Genomic DNA, 20574 nt, shown 5'->3' with positions numbered 1-20574 from the left:
ATAGTCTAGTCTAGTGGATCAAGGAGCCCCTACCACCTACCCACCCCCAAGTTGCTCAGCTTCGACCATTCAGAGGAGAGAAAGAGGTTATGTGTGTGTGTGTTTTACGGTTTTGCTTTGTTTTTTGACTAACAGAGGGAGCAAACGCTTTGCCTTTCATTTGGCAAGAAGACCTGGAGGGAGAGAGGGCCCTCCCCACCTACACTCCCCTGCTGACCACAGCTAATGGACTAGCTCCTCTGGGCCCCGAGGCAGCTTAAGTTTCCATAGGAGAAGGGAGGTGGGGGGGAGAGGGGGTGTTGGCCCAGCTAAGCAGTTGTCCCTGGCTTCCCGCTCCTTCCCTCCTTCCACATTCTCTGCCTGAACCTATAGCCTAGAAACTATCTCTCCACCTTCCACTTCATTTTTATTTATTTATTTATTATTATTATTATTATTATTATTTTTTGAGACGGAATCTCACTCTGTCCCCCAGGCTGGAGTGCAATGGCACGATCTCGGCTCACAGCAACCTTCACCTCCCGGATTCAAGGATTCAAGCGATTCTCCTGCCTCGGATTCAAGGATTCAAGCGATTCTCCTGCCTCAGCCTCCGAAGTAGCTGGGACTACAGGCACGTCACCACGACCGGCTAATTTTAGTATTTTTAGTAGAAACGGGTTTCACCATGTTAGGCAGGCTGGTCTCCAACTCCTGACCTTAAGTAATCTGCCTGCCTCAGCCTCCCAAAGTGCCAAGATTACAGGCATGAGCCACCGTGCCCGGCCCACCTTCCACTTTAAAATAGAAATATCAATTACTTCTCCCTGAGGCTGGCACCAAGGTTCACGCCTATAATCCCAGCACTTTGGAGGCTGAGGTGGGCAGAACACTTGAGGCTAGGAGTTCAAGACCAGCCTGGCCAACATGGTGAAATCTTGTCTCTACAAAAAATGTAAGAATTAGCTGGGCATGGTACTGCGCGCCTGTGGTCCCAGCTACTTGGGAGGCTGAGGCAGAGAATTGTTTTAACTTGGGAGGCAGGCTGAGATTGCACCACTACACTTCAGACTTTGAGCAACAGAGTCTCTGTCTCAAAAAAAAGAAAAAAAAAAAAATTACTCCTCCATGAGCCTATCACAGAAAATCTGAGATGCACAGGGGCGGTTCCACACCCCTTGCTTTTCTCATCTCCACCCCAGCTGCTGGACCACAGGCCTCTTCTCCATCTGCTGCTTTGCAGAGAAGGTAGGAACTTCAGAGCTAGAGCCACAGCCCAGCCTCCAGGTCCCCAGAACTGCCATCTCCTAAGCCCTTCTCTGTGATGTGACCTGCTGAGAGGACCCTCTAGCGTGGATCCATTCCTGGGAGCTATGGCCCCTAGCTTGGCCCAAATGGGCCTTGAGCCCTAGCATACAGGCCCCCATGGCTTCCCAGGCAACCTTCATCCCTTCTCCCTGCTCACCTTGTCCTCAGACCCTCAGGTGGTCAGGACTTGGGACATCTGGCAGGGCCCCTGCTAGCCACTCTGTCTAGTCTGTGAAGGACACTGCTCTGCAGCAGGAGGTAACTGATCTAGAGCTGGATTTCAATCTCCATTTGCCTCCTCAGCAAGGCATAATCTGCACAACTGTGCTTAGTGGCCCTGGTGTATGAAGGTCTGTGCACTACAAAGATAGAGATCACCATGTCCATCCCTTTATATCTTTTCTACCTAGACCAGAAAAAGATACCTACCTCTTATCTTCTGAGAAAATCCTGCGGAAGTAGCTTCCACAGGGAATCCCCATTGCCAGTTCCAGATATTACTCTGGGGGAAGTTCCTCCAACATCAAACCTCAGTCCCTCCTGCTGCAGTGTCTTCTTTTTCTGGCCTCTGTCTCTGGGCTCATGGTGTTATTTGATGCTTTGAGGCACTTTGAGATTCCATCCCCTGATGCAGCATTTGCTATAAATATGTCTGAAGGCTTTCTTGCTGACAGTGCCCAGCAAGATTGCACCCTCCTTCCTGAATCAGGCCTCTGGAGGGACTGGGGAGTCAGCTATGGGTTCAAGACCCAAGTCTTGCTCACTTTGGGACAGATAGTGTGACTGCTGTGTGCATCTGGGGGTTCCTCCTGGGAAGGAGGGGTAGGTGAGAGGGCTGAAATGCTTGGCTTCATGCTCTTGCTGCCCAGAATCCAGCTCAGCCTAGCACATAGTAGGTGCTTTATGTTTCTTTTATTCTTAGATCCCAGTTTCCCCTCTGGGTCTGCTGCTGCACATGATAGGCGACTCCAGTTCCACAGAATGGATTGAAGTGAGCAATGAGCCTGGGCCATGAATGGAACTCTAGGGCTGCCCCATATGGAGGAAGGGGTATTGGTGGCAGGATCTCTAGGATGGTCAGGGAATGTGGGGGCTGGCTTAGACTTTACACCTTGTCTCCTTCACTAGAAGCAAGGAACTGCTCTTGCTAAACTCCTAAAGCTTTAGGACTCTGAATCACAGCACAGCCCAAGGGGTCAGTTCAAGTCCTTCCTCCACCCCCACACGTTTACAAGCTTTGTAAACATCAGAGGTTAGCCAGGGAAGCTGAGCTGAAAAGAGATGAAGATGGGGGTAGGGATCCCTGGAAGAGGTTCTGCTGTATTTGACTCAGATTACAGGCCCATGTGGTGGGAGCTCTTTGGGGAATGAGTTCCCCAAGTGGGGGCAGCTGAAATATGCCAGCTAGAGCAGAGGGGACTTGGGCCTTTAGGAGGGTGGGGCTGCTGACAAGAGGCTGAGGGTGGCCTTGAGAAGGTCAGGGCCTTGAGAAGGTCAGAGCCGTGAGGGAAGACACTGACCCTGGCATGTACAGCTGGAGGGAGTGGGAGTGAGGCACTATGTTTGGATTCCTCCTCTCTGCCCCTCTAGTTCACAGCAGTTTGTGTGTTCCTTTATCTCACAGGATCCCTGCTCTGAGCCCAGATCAGAGCCCCCTCTAACAAAGAGGTGCCAACATCTGGCCTGCAGACTGGATACCCTTCTACTTGCTCCCACTAGCCTCTGCCCCACCCTTGAGTCTCACCCTTCTCAGTTTAAGAATCTGAGCCACTTCTATCTAGCTCAGGGTGAGGGCATGGTGCCTGCAACTTCCTTGGGAATGAAATATTGAAGACAGCATAGTGCTAGCTGCTCACAGCTGCTGCCCCTTGGGCCCACCAGTGCCTCTTACTCTGCTTCTTGTGGCTATAGGGGTATGAGTCCTAGGGAAGAGGGTACTCAAGAGAGGCAGGCACTGAATAAGGGTGAGGAAGTGGGCCTTGGAGAGAAGCCTCCTGGGGAGGAGGGAGGTGGGCTGATGAAGACCTGTGGCCCCTTGTCGTGGATCAGGAGGGTAGTCACAGGACAGAGGGAGCTGGCAGCCACCTGGTTGCAACCAATTTGGGAAATGGGCCTGGAAGACCCTTGACTAGATTGGTTTCCCAGGTCTGGACTCTCATATGCTTCTGGGGTAACACAGCCAGAGAAGTCTGGGATTTTCCTTGAGTGACCTGAAGTCAGCGCCAGTAAGGGTCATTCAGGGATGCTCTGTCCAGAGAGGCCTCTGTCCCTTCCCTGCAAATAAGGTCTTCCATGTGTGGTGTAAGGAGTGCAGTTACTGTCACGGTCCTAGACAGGCCTCATCTGGCATCTTGGAAAGAATGCAGGATTTAGAGCCTGAAGACCAGAGGGCAAGTCTTAATTCTGTCATTTGCTGGTTGTGGGCAGGCCATTTAGTATCTCAGAAACTCAGTTTCTTACTTTTATTTTTCACTTAAAAAAATTTTTTTAAGACTAGTTAATTGCAATGTGGGGAGGGGGAATGAGTAGAACAAGGTGTTTGATCTGTAATTGACTGTGAGCAATCAGTTGAGATTGCTCGGCTTTTTTTTTTTTCTTTTTTGAGACAGTCTCATTCTGTGGCCAAGCTGGAGTGCAGTGGCACTATCTCAGCTCACTTTGCCTCTGGGGCTCAAGTGATTCTCCTGCCTCAGCCTCCCAAGTAGCTGAGACTACAGGCACACATCATCACATCCAGTTAATTTTTTTTTTTTTTTTTTTAAATAATGAGGAGAGCGGTCCCATTCACCATGAATGTCCGTCCCTCGCCCGCCATGGATCAGTCACAGCCCGGGAGAGCGTGACAATTTTTTTTTTTTAAAGACGGAGTTTCGCTCTTGTTGCCCAGGCTAAATATAATGGCTTTAAAGGTCTTGGCTCACAGCAACCTCTGCCTCACGAGTTCAAGTGATCTCCTGCCTCATCCTCCCGAGTAGCTGGGATTATAGGCTTGGGCCACCATGCCTGCATAATTTTGTATTTTTAGTAGAGATGAAGTTTCTCCATGTTGGTAAGACTGGTCTCAAGCTCCCAACCTCAGGTAATCCGCCTGCCTCGGCCTCCCAAAGTGTTGGGATTACAGGCATAAGCCACTGCACCTGGCCTGTTTTGTTTTTGTTTTTTTTTGAGTTGGAGTCTCACTCTGTCTCCCAGGCTGGAGTGTAGTGGCGCAGTCTTGGCTCACTGCAGCCTCCGCCTCCTGGGTTCAAGGGATTCTCCTGCCTCAGCCTCCTGAGTGGCTGGGACTACAGGCGCCCGCCAGCATGCCCAGCTAATTTTTATATTTTTAATAGAGTCAGGGTTTCTCCATGTTAGCCGGGGTGGTCTCAAACTCCTGACCTCAGGTGATCCGCTTGCCTTGGCTTCCCAAAGTGCTGGGATTACAGGTGTGAGCCAAGTTTCTTTTTGTTATTACTTTTTAATTTTATTTGAATAGTTTTTGGGAAACAGGTGGTTTTTGGTTACATGGATAAGTTCTGCAGTGGTGATTTCTGAGATTTTGGTGCACCCGTCACTCGAGGAGTGTACACCGTACCCAGTGTATAGTCTTTCATCCTCACTCTCCATCTACCCTTCCTCACCTCCTGCCCCTCCCTTCACCACCAAGTCCCCACAACCTGTTTCTTTTCTGTTTCTTTTTCTTTCTTTCTTTCTTTTTTTTCTGAGACGGGGTCTCACTCTGTCATCTAAGCTGGAGTGCAGTGGCGCAATTTTGGCTCACCACAATCTCTACCTCCGGGTTCAAGCAATTCTTGTGCCTTAGCCTTCTGAGTAGCTGGGACTACAGGCGCATGCCACAACACCCGGCTAATTTTTATATTTTAAGTAGTTTCACCATGTTGGCCAGGCTGGTCTCAAACTCCTGACCTCAGGTGATCCACTCACCGTGGCCTCCGAAAGTGCTGGAATTACAGGCATGAGCCATCGAGCCCGGCCCCCCGCAACCTGTTTCTTACTTTTAAAAATGGAAAAGAACAATGTTGGCTTAACAAGAGGTTCTGTGAGAATTAAAGATGAACACTTGTGCTTCATGAGATGTAAATTGCCATACCAAAGTTAGTTGTTATTCGGTAAGAAGATCATAAGCAGAGAAGCAGCATGTAGTGGAAAGAGCCTGTACAGGGTCAGTGGCCTAGGTTTTGGCGTCCGCCCTGTGACTAACCCATGGAAGGACCTCTAAGGTCCCTTCCACTTCTGCAATTAAATGACTTGTCAAAGGCCACAATTAGCACTTGGGTCTGGATTCAGATACCCAGATCTTCAGAACCTACTTCCTGGGTTCTTTCCATTATAGCCCGTGGGCTGGGTACTTTGGTCCACCTTGACTTTCCATGGGCTCAGCACTCTGGGACATCCTTTGAAAGTCCCCCACACCTGGATGCCACAGTGATTAGCACTTCATTCCTTTGCATTATGTGTGGCCACACCCTTCTGTCTGTCAGGAATAATGCTGTTAAGTACATTTCTTGACTTTCCCTGGACTCAGCATGAATAAAAGTATGGAGTATTTGGGATGAGGTTTTAAAAATAACCTCTTATTGTTACAGAAGCAGTACCTATGTATTGTAGAAAATTAGAAGATACAGGCCGGGCGTGGTGGCTCACACCTGTAATCCCAGCACTTTGGGAGGCTGAGGCAGGTGGATGACAAGATCAGAGGTTCAAGACCAGCCTGACCAATATGGTGAAATGCCGTCTCTACTAAAAATTTTAAAAAAAATTAGCCAGGTGTGGAGGCGCATGCCTGCAGTCCCAGCTACTTGGGAGGCTGAGGCAGGAGAAGTACTTGAACCCAGTAAGTGAAGGTTGCAATGAGCCAAGATCATGTCACCGCACTCCAGCCTGGGCAACAGAGTGAGACTCCATCTCAAAAGAAAAAAAAAAAAGGCTGGGCGTGGTGGCTCATGCCTGTAATCCCAGCACTTTGGGAGGCCGAGGCTGGCAGATCATGAGGTAAGGAGATCGAGACTATCCTAGCCAACATGGCGAAACCCGTCTCTACTAAAAATACAAAAATTAGCTAGTCATGGTGGTGTGCACCTATAATCCCAACTACTCATGAGGCTGAGGCAAGAGAATCTCTTGAACCCGGAGGCGGAGGTTGCAGTGAGCGGAGATCGCGCCACTGCACTCCAGCCTGGGTGACAGAGCAAGATTCCGTCTCAAAACAAACAAACAAAAGAAGCTAGAGATAAGTGACAAAATTATATCTTTACTACCCAGAAATGAACACTATTAACACTTCTGGTGTAATTCATCTGAATTTTTTCTTAAAAAACATTTAAAAATTTGAGATATAACTCAATTGTATAAAGTACACACATATTAAATGTACAACTTGAACTTTTACGTTTATACCTATGTATCTATATCTCCATGACCACATCCAAACCAAGATGTGGGCCATTATCCTCACCCCAGAAGTTTTCTTCATGCCCCTTTGCAGTCAGTATCCAGCCTCCATAGGTAACAGTCATTCAGACTCTTATTCCTATAGATTAAATGTTGCTTTTATAATGAAGTTCTTTTTATAATGTTCCTTTTATAATGAAGTTCCTTGAACTTCATTATATAAGGAATGATACAGTGTGTACTCTTTTGCGTCTGGCTTCTTTCCCACAGCATTATATTTCTGAGATTTATCCTTGTGGCATTTTTCAGGACTTTGCTCTTTTTCATGGCTGTTTAGTATTCTGTCATTAGAATATACTATAATTTATCCATTAAAGAACAGTTAGGATGATTCAAATTTTGCCTATAATGAATAAAATTACTATAAACATTCTTTATTTTTATTTTTTTGAGATGAAGTTTCACTCTTGTTGCCCAGGCTGGAGTGCAATGGCACGATCTCCGTTCACCACGACCTCTGCATCCCAGGTTCAAGTGATTTTCCTGCCTCAGCCTCCTGAGTAGCTGGGATTACAGGCATGTGCCACCACTCCCAGCTAATTTTGTACTGTTAGTAGAGATGAGGTTTCTCCATGTTGATCAGGCTGGTCTTGAACTCCCGACCTCAGGTGATCCGCCTGCCTTGGCCTCCCAAAGTGCTGGGATTACAGGTGTGAGCCACTGTGCCCAGCCTATAAACATTCTTGAACTTTTTTCAGTGGGCATGTGAGCTCATTTCTCTTGGCTATACACCTAAAAATGGAATTGCGGGGCTATAGGATAGGCTATATTTTTTAATGCACTTGTATGTGCACACTGATACACACAGAAAAATGTTTTGTTTTGCTTTGTTTTAGCAAAATGAGATCTATAATAATCATGCTTGTTTGAACTTTATTTTTTTCAGCTAATGATCTCCACCTTTGTATTCCATTAATTTTTTTTTTCTTATTTTGAGACAGGGTCTTGCTCTGTTGCCCAGGCTGGAGTGCAGTGGTGTGATCTTGGCTCACAATAGCCTCACCCTTCTGGGCTCTGGCAGATCCTCTCACCTAAGCCTCCCTAGTAGCTGGGACTACAGGCACTTGCCACACTGCCTGGTTAGTTTTTCTTATTTTTTGTAGAGATGGGGTTTTACCATGTTGCCTGGGCTGGTCTCAAACTCTTGGGCTCAAGCAATCCTCCCACCTTGGCCATCCGAAGTGTTGGGATTATAGGCATGAGCCAATGTGCCCGGCTGATTTTCATTTCATCTAATCCTAGTCAATATTTAAATCTCCCTGGTTGGCTTCAAAATGTCTTTTGCAGCTGATATCAGTATTCAGTTGAGGATCACACATAGCAACCACATTGCACATTGCATTGGGTAGTTGTATCCTATTTTCTTTTTAAAATTTTTTTGTGGTGCCTGTTTAGTAATGACAGGCAGCTGCATCCTGAGAGACTTTGCCTTAGGTCTTTGCTGGCTGTTGGCTGACATATCAGTTATTTGCCATGTGGACCCCTTCACAGGCTACTTACAACATGGCAACCTACTTTTAAGGAAGAGAGAGAGAGAATGGAAGTTACAGTCTTTTTGTAACCTATTTTTGCGAGTGGCATCTCATCACTGTTGCTGCATTTTATTCCTTAGAAGTCAGTCACTAGACCCAGCCCATGCCCAGGGTGTGAGAGTTATACAAGGGCCTGAATATCAGCGGCAGAGATCATTGGAAGCCATTTCAGCGCTGCCTACCAGTACATTATAGATAATATTCTGTATTTTATTACATGGGAAGATACATCGCAATTTATTCTTATTCTTTTTTTTTTTTTNTTTCGCTCTTGTTACCCAGGCTGGAGTGCAGTGGCCCGATCTCGGCTCACCACAACCTCCGCCTCCTGGGTTCAGGCAATTCTCCTGCCTCAACCTCCTGAGTAGCTGGGATTACAGGCGTGCGCCACCATGCCCAGCTAATGTTTTGTATTTTTAGTAGAGACGGGGTTTCACTATGTTCACCAGGATGGTCTCGAACTCTTGACCTCGTGATCCACCCGCCTTGGCCTCCCAAAGTGCTGGGATTACAGGCTTGAGCCACCGCACCTGGCCTCTTTTATTCTTATTTTAAGATGGAGTCTCACTCTGTCGCCCAGACTGGAGTGCAATGGCACAGTCTCAGCTCACTGCAACCTCTGCCTCCCAGGTTCAAGTGGTTCCCTGCCTCAGCATCCCCAGTAGCTGGGACTACAGGCGCATGCCACCATACCAAGCTAATTTTTGTATTTTTAGTAGAGACAGGATTTTGCCATGTTGGCCAGGCTGGTCTCAAACTCCTGATCTTATGATCCACTCGCCTAGGCCTCCCAAATTCCTGGGATTACAGGCGTGAGCCATCACACCCGGCGTATTTTTATTAATTTTTTTGAGACAGAGTCTTGCTCTGTTGTTGAGGCTGGAATGTAGTGGCGAAATCTCGGCTCATTGCAGCCTCCGCCTCCTGGGTTCAAGTGATTCTCCTGCCTCAGCTTCCCAGGAAGTTGAGATTACAGGCATTCACCACCACACCTGGCTAATTTTTGTATTTTTACTAGAGACAGCGTTTCGCCATGTTGGCCGGGCTGGTCTCAAACTCCTGACCTCAAGTGATCCACCTACTTTGGCCTTCCAAAGTGCTGAGTTTACAGGTGTGAACCACTGCAGCTTGTCAGATATGTAGCAATTTAAAAGGGCCTTTCATATATATGTTATTTGAACTTTAACAGCTCTGTGAAGGAGATATTGTTACTTCCATTTTATCAATGAGAAAATAGCCTCGAAGAGAGCTTCCTTTTTCACCCTACCTAAATTAAGTCCCTTCAGTTGCCCTTTATCACACATTAATTGTCTGCAACATAGTTTTAAAAAATAGACTTTTTTTTTTTTTTTTTTTTTTTTTTTTTTATTTAATTTTTTTTTTTTTTTTTTTTTTTTTTTTTTGAGACAGAGTCTCCCTGGGACACCCAGGCTGGAGTACAATGGCGCAATCTTGGCTCACTGCAACCTCTGCCTCCCAGGTTCAAGCAATTCTCCTGTCTCAGCCCCTTGAGTAGCTGTGATTATAGGCACATGCCATCATGCCTGGCTAATTTTTGTATTTTTAGTAGAGATTGGGTTTCACCATGTTGGCCAGGCTGGTCTCAAACTCCTAACCTCTGGTGATCCACCTGCCTTGGCCTCCCAAAGTGCTGGGATTACAGGCCCACCGAGCTCGGCCAGTATCACTATTTCTAAATAAATATTACTCAGTGCCCCTGCTTTGCTGGCACCTAACACTCAGGTGCCAATTTGGTAGATATTCACTCTTGTCCCCCCAGGCCCATCTCCATGGGAAATAGGAAATGTAGAGGAATCACAGTACACTATTAATTTCTTCATTTAGAGTACTTTCCTGCTGGCATAAAAACTATGACGGCTTGGCATTTCCCTCACTTTTTCTCTTGAACATTTAAAAAATTTAATTAATTAATCAAAAAAATTTTGAGACAGTTTCTTGCTCTGTTACCCAGGCTGGAGTGCAGTAGTGTGATCTTGGCTCACTGTAACCTCTGCCTCCTGGGTTCAAGCGATTCTTCTGCCTCAGCCTACTGAGTAGCTGGGGCTATGGGCATGTGCCACCATGCTCAGTTAATTTTTGTATTTTTAGTAGAGACAGGGTTTCACCATGTTGTCCAGGCTGGTCTCAAACTCCTGACCTCACTGAGGGATCTGCCTGCATTGCCTCCCAAAGTGCTGGGATTACAGGTGTGAGCCACTGTGCCTGGCCTTGAACATTTTTTTAACTTAATTTTTTAAAAAAGAGATGGGGTCTTGCCTTATTGCCCAGGGTGTTTTGGAATTCCTGAGTTCAAGTGATCTTCCTGCCTCAGCCTCCCAAAGTGCTGGGATTACATGGCTTAGCCATGAACATTTTTTTTTTTTTTTCCCAAGATGGAGTTTCACTCTTCTTGTCCAGGCTGGAATGCAATGGTGCAATCCCAGATCACTGCAGCCTCCACCTCCTGGGTCCAAATGATTCTCCTGCCTCAGCCTCCCAAGTAACTGGAATTACAGGCATGTGTCACCACACCTGGCTAATTTTTGTATTTTCAGTAGAGATAGGGTTTTTTCATGTTGGCCAGGCTGGTCTCGAGCTCCTGACCTCAGTTGATCCACCCGCCTTGGCCTCCCAAAGTGCTGGGGTTACAGGCGTGAGCCACCGCACCCGGCCGAACATTTTGAAACCTATATAAAAGTTGCAAGAATAATACCATGAACACATAAACCTTTCACTTAGATTCACTGGTTGTTAACATTATCCCACATTTGCTTTATCACTATGTAGGTGTGTGTTCTTGCTGAACTTTGTGAGAGTTAGTTGCCGACATTAACTTCCTTCCTAAAGACTTCATTCTGTATTTACTAAGGATGGGGCATTTCTACAGAACCACAAGATAATTACCACACTCAGGAAATCTAGCAGTGATAGCCTATTATCTAAGCTACATTTCCCCAACTGTCCCAATAATGTCCTTATGGCTTTTTAAAAAATCTGGGCTCTGATAAAGCATCATGTATTGTATTTAGTTATGTCTCTCTAGTTTTATTAAAATTTCCCAATTTTTTTCTTCCATAACTTTGATATTTTTGAAGAATGCAAGCTAATCATCTTAGAGTTGTCCCTCAATTGGTTTCCTTACAATTAGATTCAAGTTAAACATTCTTATTAAGAATACCACGTAGGAGACCTCACAAGGTGACTCACACCTGTAATCCCAGCACTTTGGAAGGCTGAAGTGGGCGGATCATCTGAGGTCAGGAGTTCGAGACCAGCATGTCCAACACGGTGAAACCTCGTCTCTACTAAAAATACAAAAAATCAGCCAGGTGTGGTAGCATGCACCTGTAATCCCAGCTACTTGGGAGGCCGAGAAAGGAGAATTGCTTGAACTTGGGAGGCAAAGGTTGCAGTGAGTTACGATCGCACTGCTGCACCTCAGCCTGGGTGACAGAGCTGGACTCCGTCTTAAACAGAATTTTTAGTGCCTCACATTGGGGGCATATGATATTGGTTTGTCCCATTTTTGGCATTATTAAATTTGATCACTTGGTAAAGGCAACATCTGTGGCATTTTTTTTTTTTTTTAAGACGGAGTCTTGCTTTGTTGCCCAAACTGGAGTGTAGTAGTGTGATCTTGGCTCACTGCAACCTCTGTCTCCCGGGTTCAAGCAATTCTCCTGCCTCAGCTTCCTGAGTAGCTGGGATTACAGGCACATGCTACCATGCCTAGCTAACTTTTGTATTTTTAGTAGGGATGGGGTTTCACCATGCTGGCCAGGCTGGTCTTGAACTCCTCCTCAGGTGATTCACCCACCTCAGCCTCCCAAAGTGCTGGGATTACAGGTGTGAGCCACCACGCCCAGCCTGTGGCATTTTTTTTCTTTTTAAATCAGGGGGGATGTTACATTGAAAGAAGGAGAGAAATGAGGAGACCAAAGAGCAGAGGTAGATGTGGAGGCTCCTATCTGTAATCCCATCACTTTGGGAGGCTGAGGTGGGAGGATTGCTTGAGCCCAGGAGTTTGAGACCAGCCTAGGAAACAGAGTGAAACTCCATCTCCACAAAAAATTTTGTTTTAATTAGCCAGGCATGGTGGCACGTGCCTGTAGGTCCAGCTAATTGGGAAGCTGAGAGGGGAAGATCACTGGAGCCCAGGAGTTGGAGGCTACAGTTAGCTGTGATCACACCACTGCACTCCAGTCTGGGCAACAGCGATGATACCCGTCTCTAAAAAACAAACAAACACAAACAAAGAGGAGAGGCCCAGAAAGGAAAAGCTGTAATCATTCATAGCTTTTCCTGGGGCCATGACTGCATGAGGTGACTAGGCAATTCCTGCTCCTTGCTGCAAAGGCAGTGAGCCTTGGATCCAGTCTGAACCAAGCCTAGTAGTAATAGAAAATCTTCCTCTTCTTCACTTTTCCTTTCCCAAGCCCCAGTCCTAAACTAAGGGCCGAGCTCCACCTGACTGAAAGCCAAATTAAAACCCCTTCCTCCCTTCCTCGTGCTCACCGTTGAGCCCCCGCCGCCGCCTCAGCGGTCGTCCCTGCCCTGTCTGGCTTGGGCTGTAAGCTGCTAGGCTCCTGGTGTGGTCCCTGGAGCAAGGGAGGCTGCTGGGCGTGAGTGGCAGTGTCCTGCAGGAGCTGCGTGGCAGGGAGGGCATCCATGGGTGCAGCCAATAAGGGCAACAGTCCAGATTCCGAGTATCTGCGTTACAACATGCCAGGATGCAGTGGGCTGCCAGAACCACATTTGGTTTGATGAGAAGCTGCATGACTCAGTGGTCATGGTCACCCAAGAGGGCGACAACAGCTTTCTGGTCAAGGTTGGCTTCCTGAAGATCCTGCACAGGTATGAGATTACCTTCGCTCTGCCCCAGTGCACAGGCCGAGCCAGGACGTCCTCCAGGCACCTGTCCCCAGCTTCTCGTCGTACCTGTCCATGAAGGTTATGGTATCAACTGCCAGTACTTGGCCACAAGAGGGTATCCTCAAAGAGGGGAGGCTGCTAGCCTGGGAAGGTGGCGCCGGCACCACCTGTGCGGGAGACGCAAACCCAAGTCGTGGGCCAACACCACAACAGCCCCTGTTGCTGGATGGGGTCAAGTGCGTGGGCACCGAGCTGGAATACCACTCGGAGCACAGGGACTGGCATGGCTTTGACTGATGCCCAAGGCCCTGCCTGCCCTGGGCCACTTAGCCTTAAATCTAACCTTGTTCCCCCATCACCCCATGCTGGGTGATGGTGTGGCTTCCTTGCCCTTCTCCAGGGTGAGTGTGGGGTGCAGTGGCCTTGCCCATGCCTCTCACCTCTGCCTTCATTCGAGCCACCGCCCTCCTCTCCACTTCCTTCTCTCTGTGTGCCTCAGACTCCTGCTGGAAGAAATGGTCGAGCCCACAGGGAGGCTGTCTGAGAAAGGGAGGGGAGACATGGGGTGGGTTCTCCCCACTCCCCACCCCAAGCCATAGGGGCTTCAGCCAGGGTCGTGGAGAGGATGAAGCTGGCTCTGTGAGGTCGTGGCTGGATTACCTCTGCTGCTGCCTTGCCTCAGCCACCTCTCCTGCCTCTCCCTTGTTCCCACTGCTGTCCTCCATGAGTAGGAGGGAGGTACAGTCCCCAGCTCCCACCCCTCAGATCTGTGTTACTTGATTTTTAAGGGACTGGTTGGGATAGAATCCTAAAGAAATAAAACTTCCAGTGTGTGTGAGGGAAGTGGGGGGGTGGGGGGTGGAGGGACAGGGAGGTAGTGGGGTGCGGGGGGCGTGCCGGAGGGAAGAGGACTCTTGCCCCAAGTGTCTGACTCCCAAACATTTGTGTGATGTGCTGGCAAGGATCAGGGAGATGACGATTTCAGTTATCTGCACCCAGATACAGGCCCTTTGAGGCTTATGAGATGAGAAAGTTTGACATTTGTTAATCTTTTCAGTCTCTCTCACCCCTTACACACATATACAAAGCTGGCTTCCTGGACCACTTCTGGTAAAAGCAAAATCTACTTTTTCCATGGCAACTACTTAGCCAGGGAGACTGGGAGTAAAAGGGAAGCTGTCCCTATGACCCTCTTCTTACTACTCTAAAATATCTTTTTGAGATGGAGTCTTGCGCTGTTGCCCAGGCTGAAGTGCGGTGTCATGATCTTGGCCCACTACAACCTCTGTCCCCCGGGTTCAAGTGATTCTTGTGCCTTAGCCTCCTGAGTAGCTGGGATTACAGGCGTGCACTACCACACCCAGCTAATTTTTGTATTTGTAGTAGAGGCGGGGTTTCACATGCAGGCCAGGCTGCTCTCGAGTTTCTGACTTCAAGTGATCCACCTGCCTCAGCCTCCCAAAGTGCTGGCATTACAGGCATGAGCCACTGTGCCCGGCCAAATATCTTTTTTTTTTTCTTTTTGAGATGGCGTCTTGCTCTGTTGCCCAGGCTGGAGTGCAGTGGTGTGATCTCAGCTCACTGCAACTTCTGTCTCCTCGGTTCCAGCAATTCTTGTGCCTAGCCACTCAAGTAGATGGGATTACAGGTGCCCGCCACCATGCTTGGCTAATTTTTGTAAGTTTAGTAGAGATGGGGTTTTACCATGTCGGCCAGGCTGGTCTGGAACTCCTGACCCCAAGCAATCCACCCACCTCAGTCTCCCAAAGTTCTGGGATTACAGGTGTGAGCCACCATGCCTGGCCTTTTTTTTTTTGAGTAAAATATCTTAAAGAAAAATGTGGGCATCATGATAGTCCACCAGAAATACTTCAGTAGTATCACTCATAAAGAACATATTTCAACTACCATATGATCTGGCAATCCCACTATTGGGTATATATCTGAAGAAATAAAAGCAGTATGTTGAAGAGATATCTGCACTCCCATATTTATTGCAGCTTTATTCACAATAGCCAAGATATAGTAACTGGGCACAGTGGCTCAGATCTGTAGTCCCAGCTACTCTGGAAAGCTCCGGCAGGAGGATCGCTGGAGTCCAGGAGCTGGAAGCTGCACGGCACTATGATCGTGCCTGTGAATAGCCACTGCCCTCCAGCCTGGGCAACAAAGCAAGACTTGTCTTTATAAAAACAAAACGAAACACAATAGCCAAGATATGGAGTCACCCTAAGTGCCTATCAACAGATAAATGGATAAAGAAAATGCAGTATTACAGTATATACATAATACTATTCAGCCATAAAAAAAGAATAAAAATTGCAATTTATGGCAACATGGGTGAACCTGGAGGACATTATGCTAAGTGAAATGAACCCAGCACAGAAAGACAAATGCCACGTGATCTCTCTCTCTCTCTTTTTTTGAGACAGAGTCTCTCTCTGTCATCCAGGCTGAAGTGCAGTGGAGCGGTCTTGGCTCACTGCAACCTCCACCTCCCAGGTTCAGATGGTTCTCCTGCCTCAGCCTCCAGAGTAGCTGGGATTACAGGTGCGTGCCACCACACCTGGCTAATTTTTGTATTTTTAGTAGAGACAGGGTTTCACTATGTTGGCCAGGCTGGCCTCAATCTCCTGACCTTGTGATCTGCCCACCTCAGCCTCCCAAAGTTCTGGGATTACAGGTGTGAGCCACCACGTCTGGCTGTGATCTCATTTATATGTGGAATCTTAGAAAGTTGAATTTGTGGTCGGGCACGGTGGCTCAGGCCTGTAATCCCAGCACTTTGGGAGGCTGAGGAGGATGGATCACGAGGTCAGGAGTTTGAGATCAGCCTGGCCACTATGGTGAAACTCTGTCTCTACTAAAAATAAAAAAATTAGCTGGATGTGGCGGCAAGCATCTGTAGTCCCAGCAACTTGAAAGGCTGAAGCAGAAGAATCTCTTGAACCCAGGAGACAGAGGTTGCAGCCCGGGAGACAGAGCAAGATTCCATCAAAAAAAGAAAGTTGAACTTGTAGAAACAGTAGAATGCTGGTTACTGGAGGCTGGGAAGTGGGAGGATTGGGCTGAAATGAAGTTAGCCAAAAGTTACAAAATCTCTGTTAGACAAGAAGAATAAGTTCAAGAGATCTATTGCAAAATGTGGTGACTATAGTTAATAGCAATGCATCGTATACTTGAAATTACTAAGAGAGTAGATTTTAGAGGCTGGACATGGTGGCTCACGCCTGTAATCTCAGCACTTTGGGAGGCTGAGGCAGGCGGATCACCTGAGGTCAGGAGTTCAAGACCAGCCTGGCCAACATGGTGAAATCCCGTCTTTAAAAAATAATAATAAAATAAATAATAAATAAATAAATAAATAAGAGAGTAGATTTTAGGTGTTCTCACCACCAAAAAAAAGATAAGCATGTGAATTAATGCATGTGTTAATTAGCTTGATTTAGCCATTTCACAATGTATACATATTTCAAAACATGTTATACACAATTTATATATACATACAATTTTTATTTGTTAGTTTAAATAAATGTTGAAATTAGGGGGAATTTCTTAGTGTCAAAATAATATTACCCTTCCCCAACACAACTAAATATAATTTCATTTAATATCCAGTACATCTTCAAGTTTCATCAGTTGTAAGAGGGGTTAACTTTGATGGGTTTGGGTGGGGGAAGAACTTAAGCCCTCAAGAGGGAAGTGAGATTTTGAGGAGTCCTTGAAAGATGACTAACAGCTACCACATTGTGGCAGGCAAACCCAAGGTGGTCACAAATGATCCCCATCTCTTGGTATGCATGCCCTAAGTAATCCCCTCCCCTAGACTGTGAGCTGGCCTAGCGACTTGCTTCTGATCCATTCCAAAGTGACGGGCGGCACTTCTGTGATGAGGCTGTAGGAGACGGTGACTTCTGTTCGCTAGTGGACTCTCTTCTTGCTGGCTTGGATGAAGACACGCTGCCATGTGGCAGAGGCCCAAGGGGAAAGGCTCCAGAGACCCTCGGTCCAACAGCCCGGGCTGTATGGCACTGAATTCTAACCATGACCACATAAGCTTGGAATTGGATCCTTCCTTATTCCAGCCACAGATGAGACTGAAACCCCAGCTAACACTTTGCTTGTAGCTTTGTGAGAGCTTGAAGCAGATGACCCTAGTGAGCTATCCTCAGTCTCCTGATAGGCAGAAACTACGAAACAGTAAACGTGCGTTGCTTTAAGCTGCTAAATGTGTGGTAATTTGTTATGCAGCAATAGAGAACTAATACACTTGTTTAATAGAAATGGCCTTGCATATGGAAGTCATCGCTATCGTTCCTTTTTCACCTAGGAGGAAACTAAGGCCCAGAGAGCCTTGATGAATTGTCCAACATACCAGTCAGCTTGCTTGTAAAAACAGAAACAGACTCCAACTAATGTGAGCAGAAAAAACATTTGTTGAAAGGATAGTGAATAACTTGCTCATAGAACTGATAGAAAGGCCAGAGTATCAGGCTTAAAAAACAGGCAGGAACAAAGAGAAATTAGGCAGCAGGAATGCTAGGAGGGTCAGGCTCAGCCTTCTGACACTGCTGCTGACGGCAGAATGAATTCTAAACTGCTTTTGCTTCTTCACACCCCCAGCTCCAGGCTCTCAGCTTTTGGTAGGAGGGGCCCCTCATCAGAGCTTGGATCTTCTAAGCCCTTGTTGGTGACTGGGATCAGCTCACAGTAGGTGCTCAAACATGGTTAATTCAACTCATAAAAGATGAATCTGGCATTGTGTATAAGACTAGATGGAGAGTTAGCTCATGTGTCCAACACCCAGAGACCAGTGTTCCAGCCCTTCCCTGATTTCCAGAATTTCCCATACTGCCCGTTGGAGCTGTGAGCAAAAGACTGTAGATTGAGCAGTGAAAAGCTAGGGGACTGACTATGGGCTGCAGTGCCAAGATTATGCAACCAGAGGGCATATGAGACCCACACATTTACTAAGGTAGGGCTGAGGGAATTGGTGCCCACAGAATGGGATAGTGAAGACTGAGGAAGTCTGGGCTCTGGGAACCCAGAGAAGGACTATCAGTGCTGTTGGCACCAAGAGGTGTCTCATCCTCATGGCCCTAGCTGTATTCCCTCTCCACTCTGGAAGCTTTGGGCTCTCCTGGTCTTTGCTCTGAGACCTTCAAGAGGACTTTGGACTCTTCTTTTTATGGCATCAATTCCCCAACTGTAAACACTCCCCCCACCCCATCAATCCCAGATCGACACTGGAGTGGAGTGCAGGGGTGGCTAGGGTGGGGTAAGGGGTGTGCCTCTGGCCCTGCAAATGGGGTGGGGTTGGGATGGGAAGTAGCTTCCTCAGACTAGAGGTCCTATGGCAGAAGGGCAGGAGGAGGTGGAGTGTGCCTTCTCTTCTGGACTGTAACTTATGGTGCATAGCACGGTGCCTGGGACCTGGTAGGAACTCAAAAAATATTTGTCAATTGTTGATAATTATATGTTATGAATAAACCATGCAGAGAGAGCCAAGGCAGGTGATTAGGATACTCCAATTCCAAAACATTTCCTGAGTCCTTCCACTTCTCAACAGCCCTGCCCACTATTACCATCCTTGTCCAAGCCACTGTTTCCACCTGGACCACTACAATAGCTTTCTAAGCTTTCCCTTACATTCCTTGATCCCACAATTTATTCTCAACTCAGCAGCTACCATGATCCTCTAAAACCATAAATCAGATTGTGCCACTTCCAAGCTTACCATCTTCCAAAGGCTTCTCATTACACTTTGAATGAAATCCAAACTCCTTTCCCTGTCCTATGAGCTTCTCCACTAGCTAGGGCAGGCCTCCCTTTCTGACCTCATCTTATAATTTCTTCCTTCAACGCAGGCAGGCGCTGCAGCCTCACCAACTTTCATTCTGTTTCTTGAGCACAATGAGCTTGCTATTGCCTTAGGGCTTTTGCATTAGCTGTTCCCTCTGACTGGAGTGTTCTTTACCCAGATTCTTTGCTTGACTGACTCCTGGTCATTCAGGTCTGCATGTAAATAGAACTTCCTTATGGGTACCTGTCTTTTATTATTATTGTTGTTGTTATTATTATCATTATTATTGAGACAGAGTCTTGCTCTGTCACCCAGGCTGGAGTGCAGTGGCACTATGTGGGGTCACTGCAACCTCTGCTGCTGGGTTCAAGCGATTCTCCTGTCTCAGCCTCCCAAGTAGCTGGGATTACAGGCACGTGCCACCACGTCCGGCAAATTTTTGTATTTTTAGCAGAGATGGGGTTTCAGCATCTTGGCCAGGCTGGTCTTGAACTCCTGACCTCGTGATTCACCCTCCGTGGTCTTCCAAAGTGTTGGGATTACAGGCGTGAGCCACCGAGCCCAGCACTTATAGGTACCTTTCTTGACAGCTCAACCTAGGTTTCTCTCCCAGCCACTTCCTATCCATACCAGTTCTTTTCTAATTGTCATCATAGCACTTATCATCAACTATCTTCGCATCTTCTCATCTATTTTTTTTTTTTTTTGAGACAATGTCTCAGTCTGTCACCCAGGCTGGAATGCAGTGGCGCAACCACGGCTCACTGCAACCTCGACCTCCTGGGCTCAAGTGATGCTTCTGCTTCAACCTCCTGAGTAAACTGGGACCACAGGTGCACCACAGTTGGCTAATTTTTTAAATTTTTAATTAAGATGAGGTCTTGCTGTGTTGACCAGGCTGGTCTCAAACTCCTGAGCTCACGCAATCCTCCTGCTTCAGCCTTCCAAAGTGCTGGCATTACAGGCACGGACACTGCACCTGGCTCATCTTTTATCATAATTTTTTAAAATAATTTTTTTGTAGAGATGGGGTCTCACTATGTTGCCCAGGCTGGTCTCAAACTCTTGGGCTCAAGTGATCCTTGTGCTTCAGCCTCCCAAAGTGCTGGGATTACAGGTGTGAGCTGCCACGCCCAGCCTCCTATATTCATTTATTTATTGTTTCCTCCCATTAGAAGGTAAGCTTAATGAGACTAGGAATCCTGTCTGCTGAGCTCAATTACTGTATTCTCAGCACCTATTAATAGAAGAGTGCCTAACACACAGTAGGCACTCAATAAGTGTTTATGAGATGAATGAATAATGGATCTAAGGGGATGGGGAAGGGATTTTGTATGCCCCTGGAGTTGACAAACATTCCATTCCCAAGGGTGGTGGTGGTGGTGGAAATGGAGTTGGCCAGAGTCTATTCCAACCCTGGGACTAGAGGAGGTTGTGAGTCTCTGGAGTGGTGGTGGTGGTAGCAGCAGTGATGTTAGGGGTGGTGAAATGGACAAGGCATATTTGCTAGATTGAATGAATGTGAGTTTTTTTTTTTTTTTTTTTTGAGACGGAGTTTTCACTCTTGTTACCCAGGCTGGAGTGCAATGGTGCGATCTCGGCTCACCGCAACCTTCTCCCCCTGGGTTC

The 20574-nt window shown here is 47.1% G+C and overlaps 1 long non-coding RNA gene and 1 pseudogene across 1 annotated transcript in view; one reads left to right on the top strand and one right to left on the bottom strand.

Annotated features, from left to right (window-relative positions):
• The first annotated feature begins 1132 nt into the window (after positions 1 to 1132).
• On the top strand, positions 1133 to 13439 carry LOC108315996 (annotated as a pseudogene).
• Positions 13440 to 20515: 7076 nt separating this feature from the next.
• The window catches only part of LOC119473741, a 13989-nt gene continuing 13930 nt past the window's right edge, over positions 20516 to 20574 (bottom strand). Inside the window, exon 3 of the long non-coding RNA XR_005202960.1 lies at positions 20516 to 20557. This is a non-coding gene — a long non-coding RNA (uncharacterized LOC119473741). The remainder of the gene's footprint in view (positions 20558 to 20574) is intronic.

Source organism: Cebus imitator, unplaced genomic scaffold, assembly GCF_001604975.1.
Source record: "Cebus imitator isolate Cc_AM_T3 unplaced genomic scaffold, Cebus_imitator-1.0 Scaffold181, whole genome shotgun sequence".
Lineage (NCBI taxonomy): Eukaryota > Metazoa > Chordata > Mammalia > Primates > Cebidae > Cebus > Cebus imitator.
This window is presented reverse-complemented; position numbering and strand designations above follow the sequence as displayed.